This window comes from Microcaecilia unicolor, chromosome 1, assembly GCF_901765095.1.
Source record: "Microcaecilia unicolor chromosome 1, aMicUni1.1, whole genome shotgun sequence".
In the NCBI taxonomy this organism is placed as follows: Eukaryota; Metazoa; Chordata; class Amphibia; order Gymnophiona; family Siphonopidae; genus Microcaecilia; species Microcaecilia unicolor.
The window spans coordinates 453,110,383-453,128,694 of record NC_044031.1 but is presented as its reverse complement, the minus strand read 5'-3'; the positions used below and the strand labels follow the sequence as shown (position 1 = coordinate 453,128,694).

The following is an 18,312-nucleotide window of genomic DNA, read 5'->3' as shown; positions in this document are numbered from 1 at the left end:
CGGCTAATTTTACATATATTGCCATACTGGGAAAGACCAAAGGTCCATCGAGCCCAGCATCCTGTTTCCAACAGTGGACAATCCAGGTCACAAATACCAGGCAAGATCCCAAAAATGTACAAAACATTTTATACTGCTTTTCCCAGAAATAGTGGATTTTCCCCAAGTCCATTTAATAACGGTCTATGGACTTTTCCTTTAGGAAGCCGTCCAAACCTTTTTTTAAACTCCGCTAAGCTAACTGCCTTTAACACATTCTCTGGCAATGAATTCCAGAGTTTAATTACACGTTGAGTGAAGAAACATTTTCTCCGATTCGTTTTAAATTTACTACATTGTAGCTTCATCGCATGCCCCCTAGTCCTAGTATTTGTGGAAAGCGTGAACAGACACTTCACATCTACCCGTTCAACTCCACTCATTATTTTATAGACCTGTATCATATCTCCCCTCAGCTGCCTTTTCTCCAAGCTGAAGAGCCCTAGCCACTTTAGCCTTTCCTCATAGGGAGGTCGTTCCATTCCCTTTATCATTTTCGTCGCCCTTCTCTGCACCTTTTCTAATTCCACTATCCAGCTTATTTTCGAAAGAGAGACGCCCCCATATTTCGACCCAAATCGGGAGATGGGCGTCTTTCTCCCGTGTGCGACCAAATCGGTATAATCGAAAGTCGATTTTGGTCGTCTTCAATTGCACTCCATCGAAGGAACGAACAAAGTTGACGGGGTGTGTCGGAGGCGTGGCGAAGGCGGGACTGGGGGCGTGGTTATCGGCCGAGGAGAGATGGGCGTCTTTAGCTGATAATCGAAACAAGAAGGGCGTTTTGGACAAGAATTTGGTCCGCTTTATTTGGACCCTTTTTTTTCAGGTCCAAGTCTCAAAAAAGTGCCTCAACTGACCAGATGACCACCGGAGGGAATCGGGGATCACCTCCCCTGACTCCCCCAGTGGTCACTAACCCCCTCCCACCAAAAAACCCCCACTTTTTAAAAACTTTTTTTTCCAGCCTCTATGCCAGCCTCAAATGCTGTACCCACCTCCATGACAGCAGAATGTGTTCTATCCTGTGACAGCCTTTCCCTGGTTCTGATGTGGGTCTCGGGTGAGTGTGACACCTTTTCTGTTATGTGCACTGCAGAGTCACATCAGCAATGCATTGTGGTGGGTGCAGGGTATTGGGCTCCATGATTCCAGTAGCTTGTGTTAAATGCTCACGATGTTGGTAGTTGGTAGGCTTTTCCCCCTGCTTACTGGGTCAGAGTGTGCCCTGTTTTGTTTGCGGTAGTCCATGAGGTAGTGGCCATTTTTGTAACACAGTTTTAGATCCCTTTCATGTGTTAGCCACGTTACAGAACTTAGATCTTCCCTTGAATGTTGCTGAAAGAGGGCATTGTACAGCATTCTGCCAGCTCTGACCTACTGCTAATCTCAGTACCAGGAAGACTCTTTGCCAGTGGGGCACAACCTCTGATCTGCAGTTAACTGTGAGAAAATGTGCTTATTCAAATAAAGGAGTTTTCACAGAGATTAGTCTTCAGGTGTCAACTGGTGTGCCAAGGTTATACAGCAGCAACAAGTCCTAGAGGCCTACGTGTATGCAGGTCCCTGGAGCACTTTTAGTGGGTACCGCAGTGCACTTCAGGCAGGTGGACCCAGGCCCATCCCCCCTACCTTTAACACTTGTGCTGGTAAATGGGAGGCCTCCAAAACCCACTGTACCCACATGTAGGTGCCCCATTCACCCCTAAGAGCTATGGTAGTGTTGTACATTTGTGGGTAGTGGGTTTTGGGGGAGGGGGTTGAGGGCTCAGCACCCGTGGTAAGGGAGCTATGCATGTGGGAGCATTTTCTGAAATCCACCGCACTGACCTCTAGGGTGTCCAGTTGGTGTCCTGGCATGTCAAGGGGGCGAGTGTACTACGAATCCTGGCCCCTTCCAATACCAAATGGCTTGGATTAGGACGTTTCTGAGCTGGGCATTTTTATTTTCCATTATCGCTAAAAAAAACAAACAAACGCCCAGCTCACAAACGACTAAATCCATGGCATTTTGGTCCATACAAACCGTATTTTCGAAACGAAAGATGGACGCCCATTTTTTTCGAAAATACGGTCTGTCCCGCCCCTTCACGTACCCGTTCTCGGACATAGACGCCCATGGAGATAGGCGTTCACATTCGATTATGCCCCTCTATATCTTTTATGAGATGCGGCGACCAGCATTGAACACAATATTCGAAGTGCGGTCGCACTATGGAGCGATACAAAGGCATTATAACATCCTCATTTTTGTTTTCCATTCCTTTCCTAATAATACCTAACATTCTATTTGCTTTCTTAGCCGCAGCAGCACACTGAGCAGAAGGTTTCAACGTATCATCAACGACGACACCTAGATCCCTTTTTTGGTCAGTGACTGCTAATGTGGAACCTTGCATGACGCAGCTATAATTCGGGTTCCTCTTTCCCACATGCATCACTTTGTACTTGCTCAAATTAAACGTCATCTGGCATTTAGATGCCCAGTCTCCCAGTCTCATAAGGTCATCTTGTAATTTTTCACAATCCTCCCGCGATTTAACGACTTTAATAACTTTGTGTCATCAGCAAATTTAATTACCTCACTAGTTACTCCCATCTCTAGGTCATATATAAATATGTTAAAAAGCAGAGGTCCCAGCACAGAGCCCTGGGGAACCCCACTAACTTCCCTTCTCCATTGAGCATACTGACCATTTAACCCTACTCTCTGTTTTCTATCTTTTAACCAGTTTTTAATCCACAGTAGAACACTACCTCCTATCCCATGACTCTCCAATTTCTTTTGGAGTCTTTTATGAGGTACTTTGTCAAACTCCTTCGGAAAATCCAGACACACAATATCAACCGTCTCCCCTTTATCCACATGTTTGTTCACCCCTTCAAAGAAATGTAGTAGATTGGTGAGGCAAGATTTCCCTTCACTAAATCCATGTTGACAATTTTGTCTCATTAATCCATGTTTTTGGATATACTCTGTAATTTTGTTCTTAATAATAGTCTCTACCATTTTGCCCGGCACCGACGTCAGACTCCCCGGTCTATAATTTCCCAGATCTCCTCTGGAACCTTTTAAAAAAATCGCCGTTATATTGGCCACCCTCCAATCTTCTGGTACCACGCTCGATTTTAAGGATAAATTACATATTTCTAACAATAGCTCCGCAAGCTCATTTTTCAGTTCTATCAGTACGCTGGGATGAATACCATCCAATCCAGGAGATTTGCTACTCTTCAGTTTGTAGAACTGCCCATTACATCCTCCAAGTTTACAGAGAATTCATTACGTTTCAGCTTCGAATACCATTTCCGGCACCGGTATCCCACCCAAATCTTCCTCGGTGAAGACCAAAGCAAAGAATTCATTTAATCTCTCCGCTACGGCTTTGTCTTCCCTGATCGCCCCTTTTACTCCTCAGTCATCTAGCAGTCCAAATGATTCTTTTGCCGACTTCCTACTTTTGATATACCTAAAAAAAATGTTTACTATGTGTTTTTGCCTCCAACGCAATCTTTTTTCGAAGTCCCTCTTAGCTTTCCTTATCAGCGCTTTGCATGTGACTTCGACATTCCTTATGCCGTTTCTTATTATTTTCAGTTGGTTCCTTCTTCCGTTTTCTGAAGGATTTTCTTTTAGCTCTAATAGCTTCCTTCACCTCACTATTTAACCACGCCGGCTGTCGTTTGGTCTTCCATCCTCCTTTTTTAATATGCGGAATATATTTGACCTGGGATTCCAGGATGGTGTTTTTGAACAGCATCCATGCCTGATGTAAATTTTTGACCCTCGCAGTCGCTCCTCTAAGTTTTCTTTTCACCGTTCTTCTCATTTTATCATAGTCTCCTTTTTTAAAGATAGACCTCTATCATATCTCCCCTCAGCCGCCTTTTCTCCAAGCTGAAGAGCCCTAGCCGCTTTAGCCTTTCCTCATAAGGAAGTTGTCCCATCCCCTTTATCATTTTTGTCACCCTTCTCTGCAGCTTTTCTAATTCCACTATATCTTTTTTGATATGCGGTGACCAGAATTGAACACAATATTCGAGGTGCGGTCACACCATGGAGCGATACAAAGGCATTATAACATTCTCATTTTTGTTTTCCATTCCTTTCCTAATAATACCTAACATTCTATTTGCTTTCTTAGCCTCAGCCGCACACTTAGCAGAAGATTTCAACGTATCATCAATGACGACACCTAAATTCATTTCTTGGTCTGCGACTCCTATCATGGAACGTAGCTATAATTTGGGTTCCTCTTTCCCACATGCTTCACTTTGCAGTTGCTCACACTAAACATCATCTGCCATTTAGACGCCCAGTCTCGTAAGGTCCTCTTGTAATTTTTCACAATCCTCCTGCGATTTAACGAATTTGAATAAGTTTGTGTCATCAGCAAATTTAATTACCTCACTAGTTACTCCCATCTCTAGGTCATTTATAAATATGTTAAAAAGCAGAGGTCCCAGCACAGAGCCCTGGGGAACCCCACTAACTTCCCTTCTCCATTGAGAATACTGACCATTTAACCCTACTCTCTGTTTTCTATCTTTTAACCAGTTTTTAATCCACAATAGAACACTACCTCCTATCCCATGACTCTCCAATTTCCTCTGGTGTCTTTCATGAGGTACTTTGTCAAACGTCTTCTGAAAATCCAAATACACAATATCAACCGGCTCCACTTTATCCACGTTTGTTCACCCCTTCAAAGAAATGTAGTAGATTGGTGAGGCAAGATTTCCCTTCACTAAATCCATGTTGACTTTGAGGCATATTTTCAAAGCACTTAGCCTTCCAAAGTTCCATAGGTTTCTATGGAACTTTGGAAGGCTAAGTGCTTTGAAAATATGCCTCATGGTCTCATTAATCCATGCTTTTGAATATGCTCTGTAATTTTGTTCTTAATAATAGTCTCTACCTTGGCAAGATGGCGTCTAAGGAGGAAGTGTGTGTTTGAGCTCTGAACTCCCAGCGTCTTACCTGAATGAGCAGCACTTCTCCCCAAGAGGATTCATGGGGAAAAGGAAGGGGAAAACAGGAGCATATTTCTACTCTGTGCCTGGAAGCCCGGCACTTCAGCAGCAGACACTGGAAACGTTTGGCGTTCAAACATTAAAAACCCCGATGCCCACATCGATGGGATTCGAAGCTGGTCTATCGGATCACAGCATAGAGGCGATCTCACTCAGCCCGCCTCCAAGCATAGCTCCACCAAGACCCGGAAGCACTCAGGCACCAACGGAGGGGCTGCTACAGCATTCGTCCGATGAGTCGTCTGCACAAGCAACAGGAGGAGGCCCCGTGGGTATGTCAACCCCAGTGAAATTAACTCTTTGTAGCATAGAGGCAGACATCCCTGTGCTCTTGTCTGACCTGGAGGTGTTTTCCATGGAGACTGGTGTTCAATTAAAGCCTGCTGTGATAACGCTGGAAATGCTGTGGGATGCCATTCAAGGACTGAACACTAACCTTATCACGGTAACAAATTAAATAAAGCAAAAAATAACTGATTTGAAACAAACTCAAGATATGTTGAGTGTGAAAACACAAAAAAATGAAGAAAAAACTGAATCACTGGGAGAAGAGATTAAAAGTTGCAAAGCTTAACAGGAACTATGGTAAAAGATAGAAATACTCTAGCTAGAAAGCTGGAGTATCTAGATAATCAAGGGAAGAGAAATAATTTAAGAATTCTTAATTTTCCTAAGTCACCTTTGATTCCTGCAATTGATATGCATAAAAAATATTTTGGAAAAATTCTGGGAATTCCAGTGGAGGGTTTTCCACCCATTACTGGGGCTCGATATATATCCGGAATTAGAGCTCAACCCTTGAAAGATCAATTTCAACCATAAGTACATAAGTAATGCCACACTAGGAAAAGACCAAGGGTCCATCGAGCCCAGCATCCTGTCCACGACAGCGGCCAATCCAGGCCAAGAGCACCTGGCAAGCTTCCCAAACGTACAAACATTCTATACATGTTATTCCTGGAATTGTAGATTTTTCCCAAGTCCATTTAGTAGCGGTTTATGGACTTGTCCTTTAGGAAACAGTCTAACTCCCTTTTAAACTCTGCCAAGCTAACCGCCTTCACCACGTTCTCCGGCAACGAATTCCAGAGTTTAATTACGCGTTGGGTGAAGAACAATTTTCTCCGATTTGTTTTAAATTTACTACACTGTAGTTTCATCGCATGCCCCCTAGTCCTAGTATTTTTGGAAAGCGTGAACAGACGCTTCACATCCACCTGTTCCACTCCACTCATTATTTTATATACCTCTATCAAGTCTCCCCTCAGCCGTCTCTTCTCCAAGCTGAAAAGCCCTAGCCTCCTTAGTCTTTCTTCATAGGGAAGTTGTCCCATCCCTGCTATCATTTTAGTCGCCCTTCGCTGTAGATCTTGTAAGATTTGCTTCTGGAACATAATAGTACTTTTTTGCTGTTTGTTTTATTGCCGACTTATTTATTTCTTCTCAATTTTTTGTTCCAGTCATCCTCCTAGTGTGGGCTTGATAGACGCTACCGAGATATTTTTTCTTTACAATATGTAATTTCATTTATAATAATTTGTAACTTTAGCCTTTTCTGTATAAATGTATACTGTAATATGTAAATTACATTAAAAAAATTGTCCATCTCTGACTGTGTTGGCATCTGTGGGAGGTATTCATGCATGTACATCATTGGACCATTGTCTGAGAAAGGCCAACAACTGGTTTTTGTAGAACTCCAGGGATATCTGTCCTAGTCCATCACTTCCATCTGCTACAGTGCGTCCTAGAAAAGAAAGGAAAGTGAATATTAAATTCAGAAAGCAAAACTATAATAGAAATATATCAATATAGTACTTATAGAGGGGCATAATCGAACGGCGCTGGCCATCTATTTGGCCGGCGCCACAAAGAGCAGTCCTAAACCATATTATCGAAAAAGATGGCCGGCCATCTTTCGTTTCGATAATACGGTTGGGGCCGGCCAAATGTCAGAGATGGCCGGGTTTGAGATGGCCGGCATCGTTTTTCTCCGATAATGGAAACCGAGGCCGGCGATCTCAAACCCGGCCAAATCCAAGGCATTTGATCATGGGAGGGGCCAGCATTTGTAGTGCACTGGTCCCCCTCACATGCCAGGACACCAACCGGGCACCCTAGGGGGCACTCCAGTGGACTTCAAAAATTGCTCCCCGATGCATACCTCCCTTACCTTGAGTGCTGAGCCCCCCAAATCCCCTCCAAAACCCACTCCCCACAATTGTACACCATTACCATAGCCCTTAGGGGTGAAAGAGGGCACCTACATGTGGGTACAGTGGGTTTTGGAGGGCTTAACAATTACCACCACAGGTGTAACAGGTGGGGGGGATCGGGATGGGCCTGGGTCCACCTGCCTGAAGTACACTGCACCCACTAAATACTGCTCCAGGGACCTGCATACTGCTGTCAGGGAACTGGGTATGACATTTGAGGCTGGCATAGAGGCTGGCAAAAAAAAATATATTTTTTTTTTCGGTGGGAGGGGGTTGGTGACCACTGGGGGAGTAAGGGGAGGTCATGACCGATTCCCTTCGGTGGTCATTTGGTCAGTGGGGGCACCTTTTTGAAGCTTGGTCATGAAAAAAAAGGGACCAAGTGAAGCCGGCGAAATGCTCGTGAAGGACGGCTTTCTTTTTCCATTATCGGGTGAAGCCGGCCATCTCAATGCACGCCCCCATCCTGCCCCCGCTACCATACTGGGACGCCCCCTTGAAGTTTGGCCGGCTCCGTGATGGAAAGCAGTTGGCACCGGCCAAAATCACCTTTCGATTATACCGATTTGGCCGGCTTTAGGAGATTGCCGGCCATCTCCCGATTTGTGTCGGAAGATGGCTGGCGATCTCCTTCGAAAATAAGCTGGATAAACTGAAAATTTTCCTAAAAGGGTTCGTTGCGGTGCACAAAAAAAAAAAAAGAAAGAAAGAAAAGATATCGATTTATTGTTCATTATATAGCCACAATATAAAACCTTCAACAACTAAACAACATCCTTGGATTGCTCAAATAAAAAAGTTTTAATCTTTTTCTGAAATACTAAGGGGGCCTTTTACAAAGCCACTTTTTTGCTCACTGTAAACGCTGAGACGCTGGATGTCTCAGCATTTACCGCGAGCTAAATAAACCTCTCAATAACTCATTGATGGATTTCTAGCTAACTTCACAAATGACTACTAAATACCCAATTCAGCTTGCTTCTAAATGTTTGGCTTATGAATTTAAGCCAGCCATTACTGCTTGTCTATATAAAAGTTGAAAAGCGCTTCTGCTACGTTTTTATTATTTTTGACAAATGTTGAAAACATGTTGCATGAAAAAGACTCCTCATCTAAGTAAAGTGTTTCCATGACGCTTTCCAATTTTATAAGAACATAAGTGTTGCCATACTAGGACATACCGCAGGTCCATCAAGCCCAGCATACTGCGACATACCGCAGGTCCATCAAGCCCAGCATACTGCTTCTAACAGTGGCCAATCCAGGTTACAAGTACCTGGCAAGATCCCAAAACAGTACATTTTACACTGCTTTCCTAGAAATAAGCGGTGGACTTTCCCCAAGTCCATCTTAATAATGGCTTATGGATTTTTCTTTTAGGAAGCTATCCAAACCTTTTTTAAACCCCACTAAGTTAACAGCTTTTACTACATTCTCTGCCAATGAATTCCAGAGTTTAATTAAATGTCGAGTGAAGAAATATATTTGTTTGATTTGTTTTAAATTTACTACTTTGTAGCTTCATTGTATGCCCCCTAGTCCTAGTAATTTTGGAAAGAGTAAACAAGTGATTCATCGTTCCACTCCACTCATTATTTTATAGACCTCTATCTTATCTCCCGTCAGCTGTCTTTTCTCCAAGCTGAAGAGCCCTAGCCACTTTAGCCTTTCCTCCAAGGGAAGTCGTCCCATCCCCTTTATCATTTTCGACACCCTTCTCTGTACTTTTTCTAATTCCACTATATCTTTTTTGAGATGCAGTGACCAAAATTGCATACAGTATTCGAGATGCAGTCGTACCATGGAGCGATACAAAGGCATTATAACGTCCTCATTTTTGTTTTCCATTCCTTCCATAATAATACCTAACATTCTAGTTACTAGGTCTATTAGTTTACATTCTGTTTTGGATTTAGTTAATGAGCATGTTTGTAGATGAAGTGTTATAATGGGTTCCATTACCTGATTGCACAGATGGTAAACTCTACTTTATCTTGAAATCTCCCATAGTTTCTCTTAGTGCTGTCTAGTTCATCAGAAGACTCTCACATAAGTAAACTCAAAGTCAAAATCCATGTCTTGTGTTCCCACTGTTCCAATGGAATAGGTCCCTTCCTTCTTGTAGTGTAATTTCCCAATGCTCTGCAGGACGAAGATGATGGGTGAAGCAAAGTTAGCACTGTTTCCTCAATCTTTTTTTTTTTGTTACATTTGTACCCCGCGCTTTCCCACTCATGGCAGGCTCAATGCGGCTTACATGGGGCAATGGAGGGTTAAGCGACTTGCCCAGAGTCACAAGGAGCTGCCTGTGCCTGAGGTGGGAATCAAACTCAGTTCCTCAGTTCCCCAGGACCAAAGTCCACCACCCTAACCACTAGGCCACGCCTCCACTCCACTTTTGACCTTCCATTGACACTTCCAGCATTTCTGAAAAACAATTCATCTTGATATCATATACTGTAGGAACCAACTCGAACTCAGGGAACCTTCCCTATGGACAAACCTGTTCCAAAGATTAGAAAGAGTAAGAAACTCAAAAGACATTAAAATTAAAAGAAAAGCTGAATTCAATTGCTTTTCATAAGCAAGGATGGAAAATTGGCACCTATCTACCACGATGCCTATGTAACATTCTTGGGAAATTCTTACATTGACCTAATACGAGATATTTTATTGCCTGCAAAGATCTGAACAGCAGCAAATTTAAGAACACAACAATAAGGAGAATCAGTCAAGAGAGATTTTTGTAGCTTTTCTTTGCACCGCTTCTAGTCTTTTTACATCTTTAGCAAGATACGGCCTCCAAAACTGAACATAATACTCCAAATAGGCCTCACCAACGCCTTGTAGAGGGGCATCAACACCTCCTTTCTTCTGCTGATTATACCCCTCTCTATGCAGCCTAGCATCCTTCTGGCCATGGCCGTCGCCTTGTTTCTTCACCTTTAGATCCTCAGACACCAACACCCCAAGGTCTCTCTCCTGAGTCGAGCTTACTAATCTCTCCCCTCCTATCCGGTATCTCTCTTTTGGGTTTCTGCACAAGTGCATCACTCTACACTTCTTGGCATTAAATTTTAACTAGTATACACTTCTGGGGTATAAATAATCTTCCAGGTTTTCTACTTCCACTGAATATAAACCAACAAAACCATAAACGTAATATATATATATGTGTTGCATGCAGTGCAATATTAAATAAAAAAACTTTCCAAAAACTCTTTTTTTCAATTTTTCTTTTGCATTCAAGTAGTGCTCAGTGACTGGACAACCACCTCTAGACTGACTGACAGTCATTAAATGTGTTGTTCCCGCTAGTACATCATTGCACTCCGCCACCTGCCTTTCCAAGATATTATATAATGTCTCTTTGAGATGGAATCAATATTTCTTATATACAGATCAAAAACTCGTTGGATAAACCACTTTTTATCTTAGCGCTTGACAAGTTGGTTCAGCTGTAACTAGTGGAGGTCCCAGTCACTTTAAAAACGTGCAGTGAAATAAATACAATGGAGCTTTTAAACCAGTTTAATCAACTCTTTTTTTCCATGCTTTCTGGGGATGTCCAAAGGTAAAACTATTCTGGAAGGCCATTTTGTTATTTTGAAGGACTTTTGGGCTGCTCTCTGCCATTCATGCCAGCAGGATTGCTGTTGGACAAATATGAAGCTTTTCATATTTCTAATCGTTATCGTGTTCTTTTCCTTCGTAAGGCAGGAGCCCTGGGTAAGCGAACTATATTAGGGGTATGGATAGGTGCAGCGGCACCCTCTTTTTGGGCCTGGAGAAACCGTTTGCATGCATTGATGTTACTGGAACAGAGACGAGCCAAGTGTTCTCCTAAACAGAAAAAGTTGTTTTTTGTCAATATGGGATATATATATTCAGTCTCTCCCACACAGGGCTAGAAGTTTGATTTTAAATACTATTTAAGAGAGAGGCGAGACAAAAGTGAGGGAGGGAGAAAACCCTTGTTTAGCGGTCTACTTCTTTTCCTCCCTGAGGGGCACTTTTACTAAGCTGCGTAGATACCTACATGCGTCCAATGCACATCAATTTTGCTACCACGTGGCCCTTGCGGTAATTTCATTTTTGACGCGCGACCGCTATGCGCACCAGAAAATATTTTTATATTCTGGTGTGCGGGTAGTAATCAGCATTTTACGCTCACAGACCATTACTGATATGTCAATGGCTGGCGGTAAGGTCTCACATCAAAAATGGACGAGTGGCAAGTTTCAATTTGCAACACGTCCATTTTTGGCAAAAAATTTTTAAAAAGGCATTTTTTATAGATGCACTGAAAAATGATTCTGTGCACACCCAAAACACGCGTCTACACTATCGCACCTTTGTAAAAGAGCCCCTTAGATTACATGGAGGCTTTTAGTGGAAGCTTTTTCTTTTTCCGCATTCTTTTTGGAGAGGAGTTTCCATACCGCACACGCCTGGATGAAGTTTTTTTTTTTCTGAAGTCCTTAAAGTGCTGCTGGAAGGGATAAGAGTACACCCTTTCGGTTTGTGCATCAATAACACATACTTAATTCCTATTATGTTTTTTTTCTTCGCTTATTATTTCATTATCTTGCCTTCTTGAAGAGTTAGGGGAGGGTTCGGCATGAGGTAGGGAGATTCGGATTGTTTAAAGTTTGATGGCATATTATTGTTATTCATATGTGCTCTTTTTTTATTTGACTTGCTATGATCCTTGTTGATGGTTGTATTACTCTATTTGTCATCAATAAAAATTGTTATATGCTAAACATGAATTAGGTTGAAACCTGGGAGCATTTAAATTTTTTTTTCCTGTGCCTAGATCAAAAGAGAAAGATGCATTGTGGGAACTTGCTCCTTTTGTGTTGTGGAGTGCAGTGGTATATTATAAAAATGCACTTAATATTGTTTATTACTACTATTTAAAAGAAAAATACTAAATAATGAGGGTATCTTCGTGCAGAAGTCCTGAGTCAGCCTAAATGTGCCACTTTTTCCAGTTCTATGACATTATTTATTTCTTCTTCAAGTCAGTTTTGAACAGCATCTTCTCAGTTATTGCCTAAATGCGAACACAATTATGTTAATTAATAAGTTTTGGATGTTAGGATTTCTATTATTCTGTCTCACTGTATTTCCAGTTTTGGCACAGTATAAGTCATCACAAGGCCAAAATATAAGAAAACCAATGGACTCCTTTACAGGCTTTTGGCCCATTTAGTTATGTTTAAATAAATGAGAGATCTGCATGAAAGAAATTTTTACTATATTGCCTTATGAAAGACACTTTTCCCTAAAACATGCTCAAAACAGAATAATTCTTTTGTACAAAAGAGATGAGGTGGAGATGTGATGAAAGGAGAGTTTAATTTTACTTCCAATTTTTATATTACCAGGCTTCCCAAGGCAGATTACAACAGTTAAGATGAACCCATCAGTAAACAGGATATCCTTACTGAAATTTGGCCATGTATTATATATTGTATAGAGCAGTGCAGAAAAATTATCACAAAATACAGCTTTATTAGTGCTGTTTCCACCAACTACAATAATGTTTTAAGCTGTTTTAGTGATATTCAGATTTGATTTCATGATATTTATATCTACATATGGGTCGCTTTCAAATAAATTAAAAAGCTGTTAAAAAAATCTTTTGTCCTCCACCTTTTAAGGCACTGCCTATCCAACTGCAACAGCTTTTGACGTTTTACAGATGGATCACACATAAGCAGTCCATTATTTCGACTAATATTTTACTATTGCTTTCAATAGCGTTTGCTATTGTTTTGGGTGTACTTGTTACTCTGCCTACTGCCAGCAAGCTACGTCTACAGGCTTCAACCCGTAGATCAAGAAGGTGTAATAGTCAGAAGATCAAGTTGAAATTCATTAGGTTAATCTCTGTTTCCACTCCCTAGCGCAGCCATCATCCAGTACACTCAAAACAAAACAAAGATGAGCTGCTGCATCCATGTTGTTGTTCTTTATTGTTGGCAGCAATTTTATTTAATCTCACTTATATTTTCAAAAACACCGGCTTGTACAGCAGAAAGATGTACAAAGAGGAAGTATAATAATGGAATAACATTTCATAGGTAGAGTAATAATTTGTTATAAATTGTAATCAGTATGTCATTTGGTGGGCCTGGTTATAGGGACACCCTGTATTCGTGAAGAGATTTTTTTTTCTCCTAGTAAAGGGCCACTAAAACAGACATCATGTTATGAGAATCAGGTGCTCCACATTCACAGTTTCTACATATTTATTTATTTACTTGACATTTAGGGCCCTGCTTACTAAGGCACGTTAGCGTTTTTAACATGCCTACAATTAGCATGTGCACTAATCATGTAGGCACCTATAGGGATATTGTAGGTGTGTACATAGTTAATGCGCGTTAAATATGCTAACGCACCAATAACACAGCTTAGTAAACAGGGCCCTTATATCCCACATTTAACATGAAATAGGTTGAAACCTGGGAGCATTTAAAATATTTTTTTTCCCTGTGCCTAGATCAAAAGAGAAAGGTGGTTTGTGGAAACTTGCTCTTTTTCTTTTGTGGAAAGAAGTGATTTATTATAAAAAGGTACTTAATATTGTTTATTACTATTATTTACTACTGGTTGATACACAGCAGAAGTTAACCAAGTCAACTTCTTGCTTTGTAATATAATTTTTAATACCATTGTCTCAGTTATTACCCAAACATGAAAAAAAATTATAAGATTATACGATCTTGTCTGACTCTGATGGTATTTAGGACAACCCAGTGGTTCCCAAACCTGGTCGCGGAGTTACCCGAGGCAGTCAGGTTTGTCAGGATATTGACAATGAAAATTCATGACAGAGATCTGCATACAGTGGAGGCAGTGCTACTACTACTTTTAGCATTTCTATAGCGCTACAAGGCATACGCAGCACTGCACAAACATAGAAGAAAAAAAGTCCCTGCTCAAAGAGCTTACAATCTAATAGACAAAAAATAAAGTAAGCAAATCAAGTCAATTAATGTGTACAGGAAGGAGGAGAGCAGGGTAGGTGGAGGCGAGTGGTTACGAGTCAAAAGCAATGTAGTGCATGCAAATATCTCTCATGGATATTCATTGTGGATATCCTGGACACCTGACTGCCTGGGGTGCCCTCAGGACCAGGTTTGGGAACCACTGGGCTAACAGATTCATACAACAGTAGCCACTGTCCACAATTTGGTAACTGTCACATGTTTTTTGCTTAGGTTTTCTTCACAGCACTTTCTTCGACAGCATTGGATTTCTGCTGTTCAACGTAAAGATCTTGTCCCTTCAAGTACTGCAGTTTTGTGCTCAAAGCACTTTAGGAAAGAGGACTTTGACAGAAGCAGCTTTTTAGTTTGTTTGCATGAAGGTGCTGTGCCGAGCATATTTGACGCTTTTCCATCTTATCCTCAAAAGACCCGAAAACCTCCAAAGTTACGATCATCTACTACACCATTCAAACCAAATCCTGATAATGAAATACACTTGCCACTTCCTGAACCTGCTACTTCAAAGACAGTACTATTAAATAATCCAAAGTCCTGATTATAAGCCATATTTTAAGCACCCTATGTATATATTTTTTTGATCCCTGTCATAGGCTCAAGCTTGTTAGGAAAACACTAGGAGAGAAGTCATTGGTTGATGTGGAGGGGGGAATTAGTACAATGGGAATACATTGAAAAGCTTTAAAAACTGCAAGAACATGAGAGGTTACACTTAGGTAACAAATTGAGAGCTCAGCATGTGTTGTGGTCAAAAAAATAAAATGAATGTCAGATTAGCAGCACAACTTCTCAGTGAATCAGTGCTGCTTCTCTTCAGTTTTGCAATAATGAGAAGTTATCGGATTTTGTCGGCTGTGAAGTGACAGTTAAATGTATTCGTATGCTTTCTGAAGTGCTCACATCTTGAAATATGAACTGTCAGGGTTCCGAGGCTCCATTGCAATCAGCACACATAGCAGATAATAAGTCCATTTTACAAACTTAATATTGTTTATTACTACTATTCAAAAGAAATATAAATAATGAGGGCAGAGCTACCTTCATGCAGAAGTCCAGAGTCAGTCTAAATGTGTCAACATTGTCCAGTTCAGCACAATATTAGTCACCCAGTTCATACAAAGTTAATTATGTTCAGTGGAAAATAAATCTGTTGCCTCAGGCTGCTTGCTATGTGAACATTCCATCATTGTTTCATTATTGCTACCACATATTACATATTATGGGGATTTGCTTTCAACTTTGTTTTAATTTGTTTATCCAAACCTTACATGCACATGGTTTTGCTTTTTAAACCCAAAGGTGAATCCTACGGGTGGTTGAACAATTAGGTATAAACTGTGTTGTTTCTGATTTGTTTTGGAGTGCTGTGGGTCCTGCTGATCTGTACACCTGCTGTCTGGAATTTTGGAAGATGGAAATAAGGAAATAAAAATGAAATTTTGGATAAACTCTATAGAAGTTGTTTACTTTTACAATGTGATGGATGCCTGTTCTAGTGTGTGCATGTGATAATTTTTGAATAGCTGCCTATACTTATGGCTATGATTTCTGAACATGTGGCATCATTAAAGGATAAACTTTTAAAATGCCCAGTGGGTATATGCTAATCTCAACTTTGTTAAATGTTTCAGACATGTCCGTCTATTTGCTCCCATTATATAACTGAATTCTATTATTCTGTCTCACTGTATTTTCAAATGTAAGCCACATTGAACCTGGCTTTACTTGGGATAATGTGATTTAAATGTAAAAAAATAAATTCTTTATCCTCCATCTTAAGACACTACCTACCTGCAGGATAGTGATGGCACAAGGAAAGCAATGCCTATGTTTACTAAGTGGCACTATGGGCGCATTAGCATTTTTAACACACGTAAATGGTTTACATGCGTTAAATACTAACGTGCCCATAGAAATGTATAGGCGCGTTAGCATTTAATGTGCCTTAAATTTATAGGCGCGTTAAAAACGCTAATGCACCTTAGTAAACATAACAAGTTTGGTCCACTGAAGACTAACTCAAAATAACCTGTTCCTTAGCTGGACCCTAAGGGTAGTACCAATACTGAAAATGCGACCATACCATGCCTCTGTGTTTATGTTCCACTAATAAGTTAAATAATTAACTGGCTTTCTTGAAAAGATTATATAAACTTTGGATGAATGACTAGGGACACAAACACACATTTATTCACTATCACAATTCCTTATATACAGCCACAAAACAACCTTTTAGGGTGGATAGTGTTCACAACTAGCTCCTTTTATTATCGACCAAATAGAGAAGAATTTTCAGTTTTGGCACAGTACAAGTCATCACAAGAACAAAATATAAGAAAACCATTTAGTTATGTTTACATAAAAGAGACCTGCATGGATCAAAATACTTATTTTTATTTTGACTTATAAATTCACTTGCCCCTGAAGCATGTTCAAAAACAGAATAATCCATTTGTGTATCTAAAAAGTAAACTTCTACAAAACAGATGAAGATGTGATTCCATGTGCCCCAATAAAAGAATTTAATTTTACTTCCATAACACCAGGCTTCCCAAGGCAGATTACAACTGTTAAGATAAACTGAAATTTGGCCATCTGTATTGTATAAAGTGTATTTATTTATTTATATTTCAGTGTAGAAAAATGAGCACAAAATACAGAGTTTAAAATTGCTCTACATGATATTTATATCTACATATGGGAAGCTGTCCAATAAGTAAAAAATAATAATAATAAAATCTTTTGTCCTCCAACTTTTAAGGCACTGCCTATCCAACTGAAACAGCTTTAGACTTCATACAGATAGACCAACGATAAAGAACGACAACGGGGATACAGCAGCTCACAGGTTTGCTTGCTTTGTTTTGCGTGTACTGGATGACGGCTGCACTGGTGAGTGGAAACACAGATTAATCTAATTGGCTTCCTTGCTTACAGTGGACTAGATAGGCTCACTTCCATTCCTGTCTATCAAACCTCATTGTTTAGGGTAGCGATCTGGCAGCATGTGGAGATCGGAAGATAACCAAGCTAGACCAGATACAAATTGCAAAGAGTAAGAGCACCAAAAAATCTTTTATTAAGGGTCTTAATAAAAGATTTTTTTGGTGCTCTTACTCTTTGCAATTTGTATCTGGTCTAGCTTGGTTATCTTCCGTTCTTTTTGTTGTTTCTTGTGGTTTTTACGGGAGACTTGGACCTTCCTTTCGTTAGCACGTGGAGATCGCCACACGCATGCGCCAGAAGATCAGCTGACCTCTGATGCTGCTGTTGGCAATGCATGTGGAAGTCTGTGTGCCCTTGGTCATAAATCTCCTTTGGTATAAGATTCACTGCATCAGCCCGGGCCGAAAGCAAGTACAGCTGCGCTGCATATTTCAAATGGAAAAAGCTTTTTGATTACAATCACATCCGCACGCTGTACTGGTGAGATTCAAGCGCTGGTACACTATGAGCCACATACTCAACTATTCAACAAGATAGTACTCCTTAGACCACACCCAAAATATCTTGCTAAGGTGGTGTCTCCGTTCATTCAGATCAATCCATACTTACAGTATTGTGTCCACCTGCCCGTACTGATACTAACCAGCGTCGATTGCATACTTCAGATTATGTGCGCGCGCACTTACCATTTATTTAACTCGCACAACGTGCCCAGGCCGCCCATCTCAAGTTACTTCTTTCTCTAGGGAAGCGGTATCTGACTCAGCCTGGCCCAGAACGTACTTTGTCGCAATGGATATCTTTTTCTACTATGAAAATGCAGATTCCTCATGACACGGCTCACCCGTCGCGGGACTACGGCTACCACAAAAACGCATCTTCACAGAGCTTCCCCCCATATACACTTGTAAAGCGGCTACGTGGTGGGTATCCTTGCATAGTTCTACGGAGCACGCACCGCTGCATCGACACTACCACATCTACAGACTCCACTCCGGTTGGACTCTTAGACATGCTGCTGGCTGCTGGCTGCTGCCGCCGCTGCGCTCTCCTCT

At 40.9% G+C, this 18,312-nt stretch overlaps 1 long non-coding RNA gene across 1 annotated transcript; it reads right to left on the bottom strand.

The window, feature by feature from the left end:
• Positions 1-6,514: 6,514 nt before the first annotated feature.
• On the bottom strand, positions 6,515-18,272 carry LOC115476568. Its single transcript, XR_003943200.1, has 3 exons — positions 17,944-18,272; positions 9,252-9,431; positions 6,515-6,820 (listed from the first exon to the last, which is right to left on the bottom strand). It is a non-coding gene; the product is annotated as an uncharacterized LOC115476568 (long non-coding RNA).
• Positions 18,273-18,312: the final 40 nt, after the last annotated feature.